The following is a 21,879-nucleotide window of genomic DNA, read 5'->3' as shown; positions in this document are numbered from 1 at the left end:
AAAGAAATTCTAAACAAAGACTGCAAAGTTTTATATTAAAAAACTAGTCAAATCCAAAGAGGTAACCACTAAGTGCTTTTTTAACCCAGAATGTCTTCTCTGACCCTCTACTTCACTGTGGCTTTTTTCATTTCTAGACTTAACGCTACCTAGACTTTGTCTATTATTTTTTTTTTTTTTAACTTTATGTATTTTGAGAGTCAAGTGGAAAAGGGGCAAAGAGAGAGAGAGGAAGAGAGAGAATCCCAAGCAAGCTCCATACTGTCAACACAGAACCCTACACAGGGCTCAATCCCACAAACCAGTGAGATCATGACCAGAGCCAAAGCTGGACACTTAACTGACTGAGCCACCGAGGTGCCCCTAGGCCTTTCCTATTCTTGTCTATTCCTGCACCTCCCTCCCTGTAACCCTCTGAGAAGCCTTCAACTTTGTCATCAGAAACTTCTTCCTTACACCTCCCACATATACTTTCTCCTCTCCCCTTCTTCCTTTTTTCCTACTGATGTCACCAAGGGAAGACTTACACAAGTGGATAGTCCTAATCAAATAACTAATGGTCTTCCTCTGTTATGTAATCACTCTTCATGCTAATAAGAATGCTCTCCCAGTATTTTATATTGAAGAGCCATAGTATATCAGGAGAACCCAACGTCAAGACCTTCACCAAATTTTCAGGGTAGAAACATTATTTACACAACATTAAACTTCACAGCCATAGTTGCTCTGCTAATCCCATTTTTTATACAGTAAGAGCCTAAATGAGGAGTTCTCTAATACCACTTTAGCTTAAAGTAAGGAGAGAAATTTACCTAATCCCGTTGCCAATTAATTTTTAGAGTACACATGACTAAAACTTTCAAAATTAAATTTCCTCTTGAAATGACTCATCCCATTCTTTCTTAATCTCTTTCCCAAGGGCTTCCATATCTGTTTCAAATGTTCATTTCTTCTTGGCCATATTTCATCATCTTGATGCCTGCAGCATCCCCACTGATGACCCACGGAACTTGGAAATTTCACAGCCCCTCCTCAAATCAGGTGATACTTCATCTGAGCTGTTTCAACCATTTGCCAGCACAGCCCACCACTGAATTTGATAGTTACCTGAAGCAATTCCACCTAAACAAATCACGAAACCTTAGTGATTGCAACCAATTTCACCTATACTTCTCACATTCTTTTATTCTTCTCTTGTTGGTTTTCTATAATTTTTCCCCTACTAAGAACGTCCCATAATTTTTCAACCCTCTTCTGGCATTTAGGTCTATGTCTACAGAAGATTTTATGTAGTTGTCTTAAGCCTCTCCAAATTTTGCTCTCCTTTAGGTTATTTTGATTCAAACTACTCTCTTTGGCTAACAGTCAAGCTGTACTCTTGCTCGCCTGCTGTTCTGCGCTTTGGGGAGATTGTTCTGTCAACACTCAATTTCCTTTACCTCTTCATTATTTCCTCCTTTTCTAATATAGTGATCCTCAGAACATTGGTATTCTAAAATTTTGTCAAAGCCATAAGTGATGGAAGGAGCAGAACCAGGAAATAACACAGAAACAAAAACACAGCATTAGGTTGATGTGCCTTGGATTGTGTGGCTGGATTTATATATTCCATGTGTCACTAATTTTCTTTCTGACTTAAAAGCTCTCTCTATATATAATCCGAATATGAATCTATTTTGTAAATTCTTGGAACATTTTCATCATTTTCATTAATGACAGTGATCTAGTTTCTTCATCCTTTTTTTTTCAATAAAAGAATGTAGTTGTGGATTTTGCAGAGTATAGTGTTTCAGCATTATGAACTCCATGAGGACAGCCTCTCTAATGACCTTGTTCTCTGCTCCGTTATAAAGACAGATACCACAGCATTCTTCCCTTTTCAAGTCACATCAATTACAGTAGCACTAGAAAGGACTTAGATTGGAAATGAGATAAATCTATTTCCCCCCATGACTCTGCAAATTAGCCTTAAGATATTGGTCTTTTTATGTCCACTAATTTTTGTGCAGTGTGGAAACATGTAAGTCTGATGCATGGGTCTCCATCAGGGCTTTTTCTTTGACACCCTTGCTTTAAATATTAATTTACTTGGGGATATACCTTAGGTTTTCCTGATCGGTCCATTAGTATTTTCAGGTTGCACAATGATACAGGCAAAGACAATGAAATGACAATTTCAGAATAAAATTCTTTTTAAGGAATTTCTTTACAGAAGCTTCAAATAATAATTTGAAAATAATTTCTGTATCAGTTATAGGTAAGAACTTAAAATTGGAAAACTAATTATCCAAGGACATTAATACATTTATCTTTCATACGTTTTCTTTAGGCTTTTATTTTTTCTAGTCACATATTGAGTCAATTTTTAAAAAATGAGTTCCTGGGGCGCCTGGGTGGCGCAGTCGGTTAAGCGTCCGACTTCAGCCAGGTCACGATCTCGCGGTCCGTGAGTTCGAGCCCCGCGTCAGGCTCTGGGCTGATGGCTCGGAGCCTGGAGCCTGCTTCCGATTCTGTGACTCCCTCTCTCTCTGCCCCTCCCCCCTTCATGCTCTGTCTCTCTCTGTCCCAAAAATAAATAAACGTTGAAAAAAAAAAAAAAAAATTAAAAAAAAAAAATGAGTTCCTGTTTTTAGGTGGATTTTAATAGGCATGTGGCTAAGTAACAAGTACAGTTGGCTTTTTTTTTTTTTTTTGAGAAAAGATTTAAATAAGCCCAAGGGCCAACATTTTACCTGTACTTCTGAATCCACAGATTATGGCACAGATATGGTCATTAGTGGCCAAGCACTTTGGATAGAGTTCAATGTTATAAATGCTTTAGGAAGGAAAATCTTATAATCCTCTCTCTTTGCTGTAAATTTAACAATTTATCAAGGTATTAGGAGCACTTCAAAAGATGTATTGATTTTATCTTTAGAAATGGAAAACACAATGCAAGAAGAAAAATGATTGATGCTAGTATCTGGAGCTGAGATCCACGTAATCTTTCCCTTAAGGCAAAGGGAAATCTGTACTGCAAAAGTTTTAGGGTGGTCAAGCACGTGCAAAGACAGCTGAGTATAGGGTCAACTCAAAGGGAGGAAAGTAAAAGACCAAAGGTGTATAGCCTACGAGATAAGGAATTGACATTGGTTAATGAATGAGATGCAGGAAGAAATATTATGAGGTTGAAGGTGGTATTGCAATGTATAAAGATTTAGAATTAGATATCACAGCTTTGGGAAGAATGAATTACCACCTATTTCTGAGGTTTTTTTTTTTTTTATTTTTTAGTATAAAATAGAAGGAGTAGATTTGTTGCAATGATTATACAGAGAATGATTTCATATCATACTTTTTCTGGGTTTGGGAGAGGCACAGTTCAGAGGATTGGTCTCAAACCACTCATTACTGATGGATGGGCCAGTGGAAGGGTTGAAGTTCTGGAGTATTGGTCTGTGCTGTAAATATATTTCACAGTTTTAGATATTTCTCAACTCTTCATAAACTCTCATTAAAGTTTTTTTTCTAAATACATGTGAGTCATCTCTAATCCATTATTTCTTTTCACTTGAAACCAAATACCCTTTTCTCTTTTCCTTAATTGGAAACTCACTAAATCATAGGAACGTAAGGTATCATTGAGAAGTGCAAAAGAAAGCTCTCTTTTATCTTTTCTCTAAGGTTTTATGAAAATACTGGTTTGGGCCAGATGGAATATCAATGGAAAGGCAACAAGTGAGCAAAGCAAATGTGAGACAGTAATTATCTTAGGATGAGAAAACTAGTGCTGTTTCTATGGAAATCAGAAGAAAATAATATGCAAAAAATATTGCAGAAAGTGAAGGAATAAATTTGTGGAGATTATGTTAATGAAAAGTAATATTTTTAGGAAGCTGGGTTTTTATTTTTATTGGGCTTTTGTGAATTTCCTTTTTGGTTTCAAGTTTAGCTATGTCTTGTTCCATTTCATTTATATTCTTAAGCTATTTGTTAAAGAAGATAGTGCAAAGGTTACAAGTTTTAATTTTTCCAGTCTTATTTTAGAAAACAGGTTATACAAACATACTTTTTTTTTTTTTTAATTACTAGTAGTGAAGGACCTTCCTTTTATGGAGTATCAATTAGGAAAGTAGATACGCCATTTTTCTTCATAGAACGATAGAGTGTATGGCTATGAGGGCATTGGTGGAGAATACTGATAACTCTTGTTCATCCTTGGCATTGCAAAAACTCCATAGTATTGATGCACACTTTGTCTTACATGTTCTCGGATCAAATCATTATGAAGAAAAATTTATTATCATTTACATGTGGATTTCAGATTATCTGCCCATAAGAAGATATCTTACTTATAGGATTATTCTCCTTCAAAATTCACTTGCTAATCTTAGAATGCTTTCATTCACTTTTTCTGTGTTGAAAAAGCGAATGAAACTTTGGGGAAAAGAATGGTTTGAAGCAGTGGTTAAGAATGATATAGTCAGATCACTTTTTGTTTTTTTCTCTCTACTGCGATTTACTGTCAGTCACATCATTTACATTTTACTGATTTTTTTTTTTTCAGTGTTATAAATTTTCCATTAGGAATGTCAGAAATGAGTCAGGGGTTACTTTCTGTGTATCATCTTTCACACTAGTTTTTTTTTTTTTTTTTTTTTTTTAATTTTTTTTTTCAACGTTTTTATTTATTTTTGGGACAGAGAGAGACACAGCATGAACAGGGGAGGGGCAGAGAGAGAGGGAGACACAGAATCGGAAACAGGCTCCAGGCTCCGAGCCATCAGCCCAGAGCCTGACGCGGGGCTCGAACTCACGGACCGCGAGATCGTGACCTGGCTGAAGTCGGACGCTTAACCGACTGCGCCACCCAGGCGCCCCTCACACTAGTTTTTGAAAAAGTAGTAGATTGCCTTTTAATAGAAAGGACTACGTCCAAAACTCATTTTAAGAGATAGTATACCTAAAAACTACATCAGGTTAAAAGACTTTAAAAGGCTGCAACAGGTTTGGTTTTATAGAGCATTTGTTTATTGGTTTGGGTGTTTGGTTTTGTGTGCGCAAGCTCACATAACACAGTTTTACGTGTGCTGTGAATTGATCATGAAGCCAGGTATAAATAATGGGTTAACTACATATTCAAATTGATTTATCTTAGGTTTAGGTGTACTCTGAAAAATTATGGGTAAGGTAGGATGAAGCATGTTCAAACAGCTCATTGGAATTTTCCTTTAAAAAGAAATGATTAAGGGGCGCCTGGGTGGCGCAGTCGGTTAAGCGTCCGACTTCAGCCAGGTCACGATCTCACGGTCTGTGAGTTCGAGCCCCGCGTCGGGCTCTGGGCTGATGGCTCAGAGCCTGGAGCCTGTTTCCGATTCTGTGTCTCCCTCTCTCTCTGCCCCTCCCCCGTTCATGCTCTGTCTCTCCCTGTCCCAAAAATAAATAAACGTTGAAAAAAAAAAAAAAAAAAATTAAAAAGAAATGATTAAGTGATTACAGGAAGCCCTTTTGATGCCCACCATATGTATCTTCAGTTAACCTCTGAGTAACCACATAGACAGTTAATGTGCAGGGTGATATCTATCTACATCAAGTTCCTGAATGTTTCTTTATCTCTTCTTAAATGCTTTCTCCCACATCATGGACGTTGTAATGGAAATGGCCCAATAAAGCAGAACAGTGGAATAATAGTCTGGAAATGAATTACTCATTAGTCAGATGGCAACAAGTAATGCTTTTTGGTAGTAAATGGAATGAGTGTTAATAACCATTGGGTATGATAGCAGCTTTTTTGCCATGAAACCCATAAGTGATAAACTGGGATGACATTTAGAAGGAAGGGTAAGTTGAGGCTTATACAGTCAATAGCTGTAGCAATTCAGTTATAGGACCAATGGTGATTATAAGGACAGTGCCCTTGGCTGACTTTTGTTAACTGCCCCAAATATTTTGAAAAAAGGTAACAATAGCATCAGAGAACCAGCTGTTTACTCAGAGCATGCTTCAAAAGCTGGAGGAAATCTATGGCCATATTTAAATCTAACCTCACCAACCGAAGCAAGAGAGGATTATGCTAAAAATTAGGTCCAAGATTTGATTGTAAGAGTGGTGGAGCTATAAAGTAGATGAGCTCCATGGCCTTGAATGCCTCCTATATTAACCCTGGAGAGCCTGGTAGGGAAGTAAATGAAATGCTAAAACATTTGACCAGATAGGAGATACTCAGCACAATGGAACAATCTGGGGTGGCAGGAACAGCCTGTGGTGAACACCCACATCCACTTTCATTGATGCTATAGAAAAGTTGTTGTTTGTTTTCATTTGCTTTTTTTTTTTTTTCCTGGAAAAACTGAGAGTAATTAACTGCCACTTTTGAGCTAAGTGAGAGTGTCTGAAGTCTCCCTTGGTAGTACATAAAGAGGCTTGCCTCTCCTGCATTGGGAGAGAATAGCATGTTGAGAATCAGATCAGGTCCTAATTAGAAGAGAAGACAATTTCCCATAGAGGTTAAACTCAGCAGAAGCAGGATTTGCTTACTAAGGCCAGGACTGAAGCTAGGACAGCTTGGAGCCCAGATACATAAAATGGGAATGGTTGATGTCCCCCCAAGTCAGGAACTCCTATTCCCCTGGGCTCTTTGAGCCCACAGAAATGATGTACCCTTCTCTATTAAGATGTAGAATTTTCCTTTTGCCCTTAGATGGTACAAATGCTTCTCTTTTGTAACTCATGTGTGGTGCTCATGGTTAGTTTCCATTGCCCTTTCTGGCCACTAGACCTAAAGCTAGGGTTGAGTTATAACCTAAGACATCCTGGGATGTTCTAGGTCTAGTAAGGAAAAAAAAATTACTATACCCTGTAAGAATTGCAAAACATAACCATCATGAATTGTCAGGACCCACCACAGTTTAAGTGGGATTGCATTTTGAGTTTACTTACTTGGAACAACCCTCCTAGGATAAAGAAATAAGCAACCTGGTAAGGACCTCTGGAAAAACTGATGGCTCATGCTAAAACAAGTAGATATGGCGGTGTTGTGATGGCAGTTGTTGTGAGAAAGTAATAAAGTGTTTAGAGAAGTGGGCAAATGGAAATCTGTCAGATGATGGTATTGATGAAAAGGGCAGGAAGATAGACACAGGCTCACAAATAACTACAAGAGTGACTGAATCCTGAAAAAAGAGAATAGAGGCTGCCTGGGATCACTTAACCTCCATAAACTGGTAGATGCAGTTGTCACACAGAGTAGTAGAGTAGGAGGGGCAGCCAGAGGGGTTTAGCTACGGAGCATTATGGAGATGGTTAACAGAATATGTCATCCCCAGGGGAAAAATAGATGGGCTACCGGCAAGGGTACTGTTCGGTTTGTACCAGCAGAAGAGGGTAGGGATGGACATCTTAAAGGCTTCGTGCTGGCTTTCTAATATAAAGTCCCCATCTCTTGTCCAGTTTCCAGACCTGAGCACGTGTTTCAACCTAGAACTCCCTGAAGTGGTCACAGTGGCAGAGAAGGAGGCTATGTGTAGGCCTAACAGCATGGACTCCTTTTATCCAAGGCTCACCTGGCTGTCACCAGATGGTACCATTCCTCAGGAATTCCTGTTGACTGTGAGGTGGCAAGTTGACATATTGAATCCTTTCTATTCTATTTATTCAAATATGAAAAGACACATTCTGAATATGCAGTTGCTTTTTATCCTCTCAGGGCTCCAGTTAGGACCATTTTTCAAACAGGCTGTTTAGTGTTTGGTTTACCAACATGGGATATTACATATCAAAACAGACAAAGGGATCCTTTTCCTCTCAATGGAAGTATGGAAATGCATCCAGGATTGTGGGCTCTCCCTTTTTTACCACACATTGCACCACTCAGAAGATGCCCAGATGCTAGAGTATTGGAATATCCAACCAATGATATAATTAAAATGCCAAGTTATGGACAATACTCTGAAAGTTCATGGAATCCTTCTTCCAGTATACAATATATCACTTGTAGCAAATACTTTAATACTATACTTTGGCCCTAGCGGGAAGGGTAGATGGAGTGGAAAAGGAGTTGACTAACTTAATATCACTCCCAGTGACCCACTGGGGGGACATTTCTGAAACTCCATACTCTGTGTGATTAGAGATCCTTGTTCCCCCAAAGGGCAATCTTTTTCCAGGAAGCACATGAAAAGTCCTATTCATTTCCAAACTATGGATGCTACCTCATTTCTCTGGACTCTGCATATATATACACTAGTGGCAGGATTAGGAATGACCATCTTGCCCCGCACCCCTTTTTTTTTTTTTTTTTCTTCTTCTTCAGATTTTCTGGAAGAGTGTAAGATGTTTATTAGGGTCTGAAACCTACCAAAATAGGAGAATAGAAGCTGGGTTGGGCATGGAGAGAAGTTCAGCTGTGAAGTTTATTTGATAAAGGTTTTACCAACCCAAAGTGGGCAGCTTTGAAGCAAGCATTAAACACTAAATACTGACTATTCCAGGCAGCTGTGAGAACTGATAGTTGGCACTGTCTGTTGATTGTACTTTCCAGATGGACAAAGAGTTCTTCTGGAAGGGAGAGCTGAGTGAGGAATATCTATGTCTCCCTCAAGTGTGATCCATTGTAACACTGACTTAGATCCAAGGGCCGATTTTATAATAAACAGGTACGATAGGCATATAGTCCTATGACATTATCTGGAAGCTACCAAGGTACTAAAAATAGGGATGATTGTTCTGGGTGGAAGTGTGAAAGTATATCTGATACAGGATACAGTGTGTATTCAACCCGTGGCTATTGAATAATGCTGCCTCTCCAATAGTTTTAAGAAAGCCTGCTCTTTCTTACAGAGCAGCAGGAAAGAAGTTATTGCACTCCCTGATGTAATCAGCACTAATAAGTTATTGCACTCCCTGATGTAATCAACACTAATAAGCACGAAGACCTAAGGACCTAAGATTACTAGTAGACATTGCAGAAAGGGTAGAGTATGTGTGGAGGCTGGAAATAACTATGGTACCCCTTGATGTTTCAACAATCAATGAAAACAGTCAGTGTGCAATTGCAGCAATCTAAGATAACTAGGAGCTCATACTTCTCAGAGATTAAATCTAGGTCATTCTACTGGGTAAACAACCTGGATAAGTAGAAGTGATGACAAAGGGAAAAAGAAATCTAGAATAGGTGACAGAAGACAGTTGATGCATAGCAGTTACTACCTTAGAAACTCTTGGAGCCATAGAACTTTAGCTTGTTTGATGAGTTCTAGCTTCTTTCAAATCCTGTAGGTTTTGTTTTTCTCTTTTTAGAGAGAGATTTTGGCTGGCCCATGGCTTGAGGTATCAGTAACCAAATGTATGTAATGTGGAATATGAATAAATATGTGTGGTGCAAGTGATAGGCTATGGCAAAGATGTAAATCCTCATTCTGAATACTCTCAGCTTACCTCTGAATTCGCTTGAAACTGTAGTGTATAATTCACCCACCTCAACCAATTAGGGTAAGTACTCTTTGTCCCTGTGTAGGACAATTATGAGACAGTTCTATTCCCACATGTCCATAGTGGTAACCCCTATTTATGAAACCTGTTGGCTTTTGCTTCTCTTTTTCCCTCTCCTTTTCCACTTCCTCATTTGTGCTCCTTTATTACCTCTTAAATAAGCTACTAGTGCTCAGTGTGGTGTCTTGGTGTCTTCTCTGGGAGAGAAATTCAAACGAAGACAGTGATCATTTTCATGATTACACTCATCATTAAGTTTTATATGGAAAACCATGCTCCCGAAGAAAAATTATACTTAAGAAGCTAAAACTAATTTGTCTACTGTTAATACCAACTCCAAAAAACAGGCTTGTGAAATTAGGCACACTGAGGTTATCATGTTCCACTGGCATTTGTTTGAGTCAGCCTATTGACAAAGTATTTAATATATGAAAGAGTTGTATATGTGTATGTGACATATTTTGCCTTCTGAAACTGTTTTGCCTTTGCTCAGTGATGTGCTCTTTGAGAACTTGAATGCAGTTCAGCTAAGAGGAAAGGTAAAAAGTTGATTCTACATATCTTTAAAGAAATGAATTTGATGACCTACCTGAAGTATTTTACTCTAGTATATTACTCTAGTATTTTACTCTAGTATATTACTCTAGTATTTTACTCTAGTATATTACTCTAGTTTCCAAGCTGAAGCTATTGTTACCCTCCATGTAGATTTGGTCTCACCCTGTACGCTTGAACTGTTCCTTTTCATAGTCAGAGATGTTTAAGGAGTGGCAGGTTACTGGCCTGTCCTGGGCAGTTGGGCGCTCTTCTGACTTTACAGCAACCTTCAATATAGCTGCTGTTTTACTCTTGCTACCCTTTCCATTTTCTTTTCTAGGCCAAATTTTCACCTGCCTTCCCCCACATACACCTAAGCCCCTGTAAAATGATGATCAAAGCCAGAGCAATCAAGTGATCTCTAAAAAAACTCTATTCGTGTTTTATATGAAGGTGGATAATACAGTTGAGGGTCAAAGGACGTATTTGGACATCTCATTCATAAGACTAAAGGGATATTATCTAAGGCTATACCAATTAAATATATCTCAGCATGCCTCTAACCCACTGGTACGACAGTATTGTGCTCGGACATATTTGTTGAGAAGTTCTGCTTTATTGCTTCATAAGATTTGCTAATTAAACAACATTATGTTTTCCCCCTCATGTTTAGATTATGATTCAGGATGTTTTAGGTGTGGAAGGTAATATCATATCTGTCATTTTTCACTTTTATGAAAATGGTCTATCTCTTTAAGCAAAATTTACAATATCTATTTCTCTACAGTGAGAAATGTTAAAATGAGCATGTTTTTTCTTCCCTTCTCTTCTCCTCTTCTCTATCTCCTGATATAAAATAATAATATTATATTTCTATAATTACTTCCTTGAAATTGTTAAATATGTTAGTACATGTTTCATTTTTTAGCTGTAAATGATTTACTTTGAATCCTGACCATACTTGATTATAGTAGATGAACTGTTTTCTTCTAAGACTTTTATTATGTCTGGTCTCCTTTTCAAGCTTTTAATCATTTCTTGATTTTTGTGTGTGATGTAAGATAGTAATATAGTTTTATTTCTTTTTGCTTGTGGCTGTCCCGTTTTCCCAGCATTATTTACTGAACAGATGGCACTTTTTCCCTGGTACATTCTTGGCCCCTTTGTCAAAAATTAATTGAGCATACATTTATCAGTTTATTTCTAGGTTCTCTGTTCTGTTCCATTGATCTTTATATGTTTTTATGACAATACGATACTGTTTTGATTACTATAGCTTTGTAATATAGTTTGGATTCAGGGAATATGGTGCCTTCAGCTTTGTTTTGTTTTGTTTTGTTTTTTTTCAAGATTCTTTTGGCTATTTAGGGTCTTGTGTGATTGAATACACGTTTCAGGGTTATTTATTGTATTTCTGTGACAAATGTCATTAGGATTCTGATAGAGATTGCATTGAATCTGTAAATTTACTTTGGGTAATATGGGCATTTTAACAATATTAATTCTTCCCATCTGTGAGCACAGTTTATCTTTCCATTTACTTCTTTCATCTTCAGTTTCTTTCATTGGTGTCTTATAGTTTTCACAGTACACAGGGCACCTGGGTGGCTCAGTTGGTTAAGTGTCTGACTTTGGCTCAGGTCATGATCTTATGGTTCACAAGTTTGAGCCCCACTTTGGGGTCTGTGCTGACAGCTGGGAGCCTGGAACCTGCTTTGGATTCTGTGCTCCCTCTCTCTCTGCCCCTCCCCCACTCACTCTCTGTCTCTCAATAAAAAAAAAATGGTTTTCAGACTACAGGTTTTTCACCTCCTTTGTTAAATGTATTCCTTGACATTTCCTTTTTTTTTTTTTTTGATGCAGTTATAAATACGATTGTTTTCTTAATTTCTCTTTCTAATAGTTCATTCTTAGTGTATCGTAACACAGTTGATTTTTTGCATATTGATTTTGTAACCTGCAACTTTACTGAATTTGTTTCTTAGACCTAACAGATTTTTGGAGGAGTGTATAGACTTTTCTATATATGAAATAATGTCTTTTGTAAATAGTGGTGGTTTCATTGCTTCCTTTCAAATTTCGATGCCTTTTAGTTCTTTCTCTTGCCTAATTTGTCTGTCTAGGATTTCCAATACTGTGGTGAATAGAAGTGCCAAAAGCAAACATCTCTTTCTGGTTCCTGATCTTAGTTCCTGTCAGCTTTTCATCATTGAGTATGTTAGCTGTGGGCTTGTTGTACATGGCCTTTATTATGCTGAGGTGTGTTCACTCCATACTCACTTTGCTGAGAGTTTTTATTATAAATGGGTGTTGGATTTTGTCACATCCTTTATTCCTGCATCTACTGAGATAACATACAATTTTTATCTCTCACTTTGTTCACGTGGTGTATCATGTAGATTGATTTTCAGATCTTGAGCCATCCTTCCATCCCTGGCACAAACCCCACTTGGTCATGGTATATGATCCTTTTCATATATTGTTGAATTTGGTTTTCTCGTATTTTGTTAAGGATTTTTGAATCTCTGTTCATCAAGGATATCGGTCTGTAATTTTTGTTTGGTTGTTTGTTTTGTTTTGTTTTGTTTCTTAGGGTCCTTGTCTGGTTTTGGTAACAGAGTCATGGTGGCCTTGGAAGAATTCTTTCCTTTTCAGTTTTTTGGAAGAATTTCAGAAGGATAGGTATTGAATCTCCTTTAATGTTTAGTGTAATTCACCAGGAAATCCATCAGGTTCCAGTTGTTGAAGCTTTGCCAAGACCTGTCAGTGTTCCAAAGAAAGGAATCTCATTTGGCACCTAGCTTCAGGCTAATTGGAAGCCACACCCTTAGAAAGCCACTTTTAAACTATGCAAGTATATATATATATATATATATATATATATATATATATATAAAAAATATATATATATATATATGTATATACACACACACACATATATATATATAGTATATATATATACATATATATACAGTATATATATACTTATATATACATATACTATATATATACTATATATATACTATATATATACATATAGTATATATGTATATACATATAGTACATATAGTATATATATAGTATATATAGTAGATATATATAGTGTATATATACAGTGTATATATATAGTGTGTATATATATAGTATGTATATATAGCATATACATATAGTATATATGCATAGTATGTATATATAGCATATACATATAGTATATATGTATAGTATGTATATATATAGTATATATATATATACATACTATATATATATATATATATATATATATATATATATATATAGTCCCTTGGGGCCACAATTATACACCATTCTGGCCTCTTCTTCAGGAGATGTAGAGGTGTTCGACATTTGCAAAAATTGGGTCTTCGGATGAGTGTGTAAGCTCCTTTCCTGGAGATAGTCCCAAGCTGTAGCAAGACCTAGGGACAACACGAAGATAACTTGCCCTGGCACCTCTGTCGCCTCTTGATGTGTGGCCAACCTGAGGCCTGCCCTTCTGGCTGAAGCTATAAGACAAGTAAGTATTTTTTCACAGGAAGAGTTAGGTTATATTTCTGTCTGCTGTCTGTGCAGTGCCTGGGGGTGGTAGCCTGTCGAGAACTAACTCTTCAACTGTTTCTGTCCTGTGGGGCCCAAAGAGGCAGGCCTCCCTGACCACCAGAGCCACATAACTGGGTAGGGAGTCTCCTGTTGGACTGTATATGCCTGCCAGCTTTGCCATGGCAAGGGGAGTGCAGGGCCTGGGCATATGCACTGGATTTAGTTTTAGTGAGGCAGCTGGAGAGCACAAGGTCAGGGCACATCCACTGGTTAGGGTGCTGTGACTCTGTGTGTCTGTCAGCACTAGCTGGATGGAAGGGAAACACAAAAATGATGAATGCCCATACCTCTGTCCTGGAGAGAGTCCCAACAGAGCCCTGTCCCTCTGGCAGATGCTTTAAAGATTAGCAAATGAATCTTCTTCACAAATAGTCTAAAACAATTTTCGTTTTTTCTTTTGTTTTTAAATGTTTATTTATTTTTGAGAGAGAGAGAGCGAGGGAAGGGCAGAGAGAGAGAGGGAGACAAAGAATCTCAAGCAGGCTCCAGGCTCTGACCTGTCAGCACAGAGCCCAACATGGGGCTCAAACTCAGGAACTGCGAGATCATGGCCTGAGTCAAAGTCTGAGGCCTATCCCAAGGAGCCGCCCAGGTGCCCCTGAGGCACTTGTCAAGCACCTGCTTTTGCACTGGGTTCTGGGGTGAGTCTGCATGTAAAGCCCTTCGAAATCAGATATTCAGTTCCCTGAAGCCCTTCCTGGCTCCTGGATGTAAGCCCTGTTGGTTTTCAAAGCCAGATGTTTTGGGGGCTCATCTCTCTCTAGTTTAGGTTGCATGGATTGGCAAACCTTATGTGGGGCATGAACCCCTTGCTCCTCAGAGAAAAGCTCCATCCATGTTCGTGAGATCCCTCCTGACCAGGGCGTGGCATTTTGAGTGAGACTGTATCGCTGCCTCCCCCACTTGTCTCAATGTGGCCTTTTTATCCTTTGTTCTAAAGGAGGTTTTCAGTGGGTTTTCAGGTCTTTTTCAGAGGGAGTTGTTTGCTATGTACCTGTAAATTTGGATTGTCCATGGGAGGGGGCGAAGCGAAGGTCTTTCTATGCTGCCATCTTGGACTGCCTTATCTGTCTTTATTCCTTTGGTTGTTTTGTTACATTTCCTTTTGACTGCTTTTGAAATTATGTTTTCAAAATGACTTTATTTTATGTATTGTCTACTATTTCTTTTTCAATTCCCTAAGATATATGTCTCTTTATTTCTAACTTCCGGTAGTCTTGGATCATCTCTCTGCTCCAAGCCCCACTTCATCTTGACTTGTAAGATCTTATACAACCTTGCTTTCCTTTATTTCCCTCACTTAGGTTCCAAGTCCCTTGTCCTGATTTTCCCAATTCCAGGATACCGCTCCTTGGTGTTTTCGGAACATAGCAAGCATGTTCTTGCGAGACTTGGCCGTTTTCTTTTGCTGGAGTGTTTTCCCCTCAGATGTCAACACCCCTGTCTCACCTCCTTCTGGCCTTTTTCTCAGAAGTCATCATGAAGCCTTCCCTAGCCACCAACTCCACAACTCCACTCCTCTTCCGAAATCTGATGTTCCCCTTCCTGGTTTCTCTCCTTAGTTATTAACACTACCTGTACACTATTCCACTTTTTTACCTTGATTGTGTGTTTCCTACTAGAATAAAAAATTCTTAAAGAGATTTTGTTTTTTCACTACTTTATCTCCAGCACCGGATACAGAGTAGGAGTTCATTAAATAGCATTAAACAAACAAATGGATAGAGGAATTAGGGATCTTTTAAATTTTATTTTCCAAATATTGTATTTAAGTATTATTTTTTCACCTTCAGATTTTTAACTTGAACACATTCTTTTTCATAATCCCATGTTTTATTTCTGACAGCTTTCTCTACCACTTAATTTTATTGCTGTAATAGTTTCCCTCCTCTTTCTGAAGCTCTTAGCCATTTTTTAAACACTTTTCTTCTGATTATTGCTAGTCTTGAACTTCCTTTAATTTATTTTTTTGTTTTGTTCTCAGAAAACTACATGGGGCAGTAAAATAGCTGATTGGAAGTTTCTGCGCATGCTGTTGCTTGTGGATTACCAGGATTCATTGTAGAATATTATGGCTAGATTCTTTTTGTTTTTTTATTGTCAAATACAATAAGTATTTTTTAAGTTTTTCTCTGGGACTGGTAAAGTTCCCTAGTGAGGACTTATTCCCTCTAGTACCTAAAAGGTATAACTGACTGCCAATGTTCTCAGATCAAATAGAGGAAGGATATAGCATCTCACCATTTGATTGGAAGAATTTTCTTTCCTTTTTTAAAATTTTATTTTAGAGAACGTGCAAGCAGAGGAGAGGAGCAGAGGGAGAGACAGAGAATCTCAAGCAGGCTTCATGCTGACAGCACGGAGCCCAGTGCCAGGCTTGATCCCACGACTCTGGAACCATGACTTCAGCCTAGATCAAGAGTCAGAAGTCCAACTGACTGAACCATTCAGGTGCCCCAGGAAGAATTTTCTTTAATATCCTTCTATATTGTTCCACATCCTCAATGGGAGCCATGTTTTTCCTAATTCCCCATCTCTCCCTTGCTATAGTTCTCTAGAGAGGAAAATTCTGCTTTTATTATGACTGGGGGAAGTTGTTTTCTTACTTCTGAGATGGGGAAGAGATCTATAACCCAGCTTCAGAGAGTTATGTTGCCAGAAACTCCTTAGTTTTTCTGTGATTATTTGGTATGGTTTGCTCTGTATGTCTTCAATGGCTAGTTTAGAATCTGGCTTTCTCAGTCTCCATCATCTGCTACTAATTTGTCTGTCATTCGGATTTCAGATTTCATTTGATGATCATGTTTCCTGCTCCTTGTCCTTTTTTATCTTTTTTTTTTCCCCTTAAATATCTCTGGTGTAATTTCAGCAGGGACCAGAGAAAAATATGTGGTTCATTTTATTCATTTAAAATGGTAAAACTGGGGCTCCTCGGTGGCTCAGTCGGGTAAGCATCCAGCTTTGGCTCAGGTCATGATCTCATGGTTCATGAGTTCAAGCCCCACGTGGGGTTCTCTGCTGTCAGTGCAGAGCCCACTTGGGATCCTCTGTCCCTCTCTCTGTATCCCCTTCTCCTATTTGGTCACTCTCTCTCTCAAAAAATAAATAAAAACATAATAAATAAATAAATAAATAAATGGTAAAACTATTTAAAGTTTATATTTTGCATTGTTAATGAGCTATTTTAATATGCCTGATGCATAATAACTTTTAGTTAAGATAATTAAACCAAAAGAAGAATTTGGGTCACTTACTTTCCCATATTTCTTATTTAGAAGAAAGTGAGTTATCACAATAGAGGGGGGATAAAATAGTATAATTTTAGTATATCAAAAGGCCAGGATATGAGCCATGGCTGTGCCATGAATTCCATCCTCAGGCATTTCTCTACCTTACTGGTCCTTGGTTTCCTACTCCTTTAATTGATAGGTTTAGATAACTGGTCTCTAAGATCATTCTGGAATAAATATTTTGATTTTTATTCATATAAAGAGGGTTCCATTGGTTTGTATGTTTTAGCACAGATTCCACTGAATCACTCCCAATATATGTAAACTGATTATATTGGGATGCCACTTTATCGGGATTATTTCTATTGTTGAGAGAGAGAGGGAGAGAACATGAACTGGGGAGGGACTGAGGGAGAGGGAGGGAGAGAGAATCCCAAGCAGGCTCCCCATTGTCAGCATGGAGCCCAGGTGGGGCTAGATCCTGCAACCCCGAGATCATGACCTGAGTGGAAATCGAGTGGAAAATGAGCATGAGCAGGGGAGGGGCAAAGAGAGAAGGAGAGAGAGAGAGAATCTCAAGCAGACTTTGAGCTCCATGCTGAGCCCAACATGGGGCTAGATCTTGTGACCATGAGATCATGACCTGAGCTAATACTTAACCAACTGAGCCATCTAGGTGCCCCCTTATCAAGATCATTTCTGACTGTATTTTATTGGGTATATTAGGACTGAGTTCTGATGTTTGCTTCTCTGTAGCAATACTGGAAAGAATTTAATCAGCCTCAGCAAAATTTGCTGTGTTCACAGGCCCTCTTGAAGTTGTTATTTGTCAGATGAAAACAGACATCATTAGATGTAGACTGTTACTTAGCGATCATCTATCCAACCTCCTCCTTTCATAGAGGAGGAAACTTAGTCCTATATAGTTGGCCCTCAGTCAACATAGGTTTGAAGTGAGCACCTTCACTTGTACCCATTTTTGTTTTTTTAAAGTTAACAGCAAGCAAAACCACAAGGCATTTATTTACAGCTGCCTACCTGTCTCCACAGGACCAAACTGAAGGCAACTGATACAGAGGTTGCAAAACTTGAGTACCTAGGGAGGCCCACCAGGCCATCAGCAGCCTCTGGAGGCCCCTGGACCAGGCAGGGCTGTAGTCTGCCCCACTGGCTCACAGGGTGGTCACGTTGCATGTCTGAGGCTCGGGGGCAGGAGGCGGGACTGAAGTGGGTGAACATGCCCAGAGGGCACAGATGGTACTGCACACTAGCCCTGAGCCCCCAGGTGCCTTTGCCCCCTGAGTTTTTCATGTCCCAGAGCAGCTACGGGCCTACGATCCGCCCTGAGTGACACCTCAGCCTCCTGGCCTCCTTAAGACTATAGTCGCTGGTGGCCACAAGTTGGTGGTACATCTCCTGACAGATGGAGTAGCTATATTCCTGTAGGCCACTGTTGCCATCTGTGGGCCCGTTCTGGAAGAAGCTGCTGGTGGGCAGAGGCCACCAGGCCGTGGAGCATCACCATCCTGGGGTGAGGCCTGCCACCACACCTGATCCTGTCCTAGAGGGGTGACCTGGCCCACCTATACACAGATTTTTTTCAATAACTAGAAGTATAGTACTGTAAATGTATTTTGTATTCCTTATGATATTATTACCATTTTCTTTTCTCTAGCTTACCTTCTGTAAGGATACAATATATAATACACATAAAATCTGTGTTAATTGATAGGGTTATTGTTAAGGCATTATAATCAAAAGTAGGCTATTAGCAGTTAACTTCTTAGGGAGTCAAAAGGTATATGTGGATTGTTTTTAGTGTTTATTTATTTGGGTGACAGAGCATGAGCAGAGGAAGGGCAGAGAGAGAAAGAGAATCCCAAGCTGGCTCCACACTGTCAGCGTGGAGCCCAGTGTGGAGCTCAAACCTGCGAACCGTGAGATCATGACCTGAGCTGAAATTGAGTCAGACGCTTAACAGACTGAGTTACATTGGCACCCCTACATGGATTTTTAAAAAATAGTTGTTTTTGAGAGAGAGAGAGAGAGCATGCACGTGCAGGGGAGGGACAGAGGCAGGTGGGCAGGGTGGACAGAGGTTCCATGCTGGTCACAGACAGCCTCACGCGGGGCTTAAACCCACTAACCGTGAGCTCATGACCTGAGCCACAGTTGGACGCTCAACCTACTGAGCCACCCAGGCGCCCCCCATATGTGGATTTTTGACTGCGTGGGGAATAAGCAATCCTAACCTCTGCCTTGTTCAAGGGTCATCTGTATAGTGCTCTTGATTGCTTACCAACATAGTGAGATTTAATTAAACAGTACTGCGAAGACCTGAGCTCTTATTATTCCAAATCATAGCACATGAAAGATTCTGTCACTGCTGTTGTTGTTTTCATTTTTTTCACTTTGTTTTATTGTGTTTTTGTTGTGTTCTGTTTAGTTTTATTGGCCCAGACAGTGATGTTAAATAGGGCTCAATACTGCCCACCTTGACTCAGCTCTTAAACTGGTAATCAGGTTTGGATTCTCAACAGTAGCCACACAGCTTACTCATTCCTGTAGGCATGTTTTACTTTTCCATTATTATATACTGATTCAACACATTAATCCATAACTTCACCTCTTTTTTTGTTGAGACACTATCAAAGCATAGTGAAAGGGAGCTTACCAGACAACAAAATGTTCTCATCAGAAATTGTAGATGATAGACCGCTTAAGAAAATGAGAATCCTTGTTAAAACATTAAAGACTACTGTCCTTAGATTTGTCCAATAATTAGAATTATAGTAAAGAAATAATACTTTAGAATTTTTACTTTCTCAGAATTTTATTGCTTATCAGTTGTATATAGAAAATGATTTATTTGCTTTAAGATTTATGTATATATTTTCCTTTCAGAGTAAAAATAATCTTCAAGACTAGGTATTTTCAATGGTAACATGAAAGCTAGGGGTTTGGAATGTGGAGGGAGCGATTCAGTTTTACTGAAAACAGAAGTGCCCTATGACATAATTTACCACAGAGTAGCTCTTTTCCACACATAATAATACTCATTTGGGAGATTTCTCTATTGCCACTTTTATTTGTTTTTAATTTTTTATTCTTTTTAAGTAGGCTCTATACCCAACGTGGGGCTTGAACTCTTGACCTGAAGTTCAAGAGTCACATGCTCGGCTGACTGAGCCAGCCAGGTGTCCCTAGGAATTGTTTTAAACATACAGTGAACTGCATCAATTCCATGAGGAATGCCACTAAAAGTGTTAGATTAGGAATCAATAAGCATTAGTAAACCTACTCATTTTCTTCAAATGTCTAGGAAGTGCCCCATTAGATTTTGTGTATTCAATAAGAAATTTGAACATTTAGAAAAGTTTTACATGAAAACATTTTTTAGCATAAAAGTTTTTAAATTCATAAATTAAACTTTTCATTTTGGCCATGACAGCAGTTCTTTTTATGATGCATTCTGCTCTTGAAAGTTAGAAACAAATGCCTCATCTTCTAATGTAGAGATAAAAATGATTATCCCACATTCCTACTTTTTCTTAAGTAACTCAAGTCATAAATTAAACTTTTCAATAAAATGCGGAAAAATAACAGGCTGAATAATTGTACAGTGATTTTACATTTTGGAATTTTTAATCCACCTCATTGGATCCCAGGACTCACAAACTTGTTTTATTGATACCAAAGTTATAGAACATTCTTGAGTGTTTGCTTCTGTGATGTGGTTCCATGTATATGATGTAAGTCCTGTCTATTTCATTTGTATTCACTTTTGTTTTTTAAAGTTTGGCTACTTTCAGCTTTATAACAGTTTCTTTTTGTGTTTTTCACTCTTGTGAAGCAGTATATTTTTTCCTGGTTTTCTTTTAAAAGAGGTCATTTTCCACTGATAATACAAATCTAACCAAATGGCCAAACGGAAATAGTTAGAAGGGTCCTAAGGAAGCAGAAAAGAGGTGTAATGGCTACTCCAACTTACTGTACTCATGTAATTTTGTGTATGTTTTTTCATGACATTTTCCCCCTCTTTTAGGGTTTCTTAAATCTCTTTTATTCAGATGCAACTGGAGTTCAAATACTAAAACGAGGAAGCATCCACAGTGGGGAAAGGGAGGATTGTCACGAAAGAAAATAAAAATAGAAGGTTTTTCTGATTGTTAATGGGATACTGGTCCCTCTGTTTACCAGCAGCGCTTGCCAGTAAAGGCTGAGTCTTCCCTAAGGCCCTGCTGGTATGGGACTGTGCTGGGGGATGGAAGCAGATTGTGGAAACTTTGTTACTGCCTTATAACAGCTTCCTGTTTCTTCCTCCAGTTAAAAAAAAAATTGTAAAAAGAAAAATTATGTACATAGAAACATGAAAGGTAGCCTTGAGAGGAAGTTTATAAGCAGTGTATGATCTGAGTGGTATGTGGAAATGCAAGCATCTTAATATTGGATTTCACTAAATTTCACATTCCATGTAGACGCCATTCACTTTTTTTACCCTCTATGCTCAGCACAGGGCCCGGCACTGTCGGTCCTCAGGAGCTGCCATGATTTATTGGGTATCATTTTCATATGCTAGTTAATACCCTGTAGTTATCACAACACAGGGAGACTGAGTCATTGCTTTACCCCCTCATCTGCTCATACAGTGAATTTTCACATTTCAAAGTCAGAGGTCTGTGAGATTGCAGGGAAGACTGCAAGTGCAGGAAGGAATCCATGAGTTAGAGAGATCTATAGTAAAAAGATGAGTGGTGTGTTTTCCTCTGTCCCTTTCATAGCTAGAAACCTTTTTTTCATAGAATTTGTTTTACATCCTTCTAATTAGGAAAAGAATGTTACATCTTTTATAAAGTTTCCCAGACCTATCACAAACTGTTTAATTAAGATGGCTTTGTTTAGAGTCAGCAAGTCTACCTGAGTTTTATCGAATAAGAATTTCCAGAGGTTGAGCTAAGGCATCTGCATGTTTAGCAGTCCTTCTAGGTATTTCTGATAGGTACAGAGTAGGAGAAGGGTAAGTTAGATA

The sequence above is a fragment of the Puma concolor genome, chromosome A1, assembly GCF_028749965.1.
Source record: "Puma concolor isolate L17-30 chromosome A1, mPumCon1.1.hap2, whole genome shotgun sequence".
In the NCBI taxonomy this organism is placed as follows: Eukaryota; Metazoa; Chordata; class Mammalia; order Carnivora; family Felidae; genus Puma; species Puma concolor.
Note: the sequence above shows the minus strand (reverse complement) of the source record.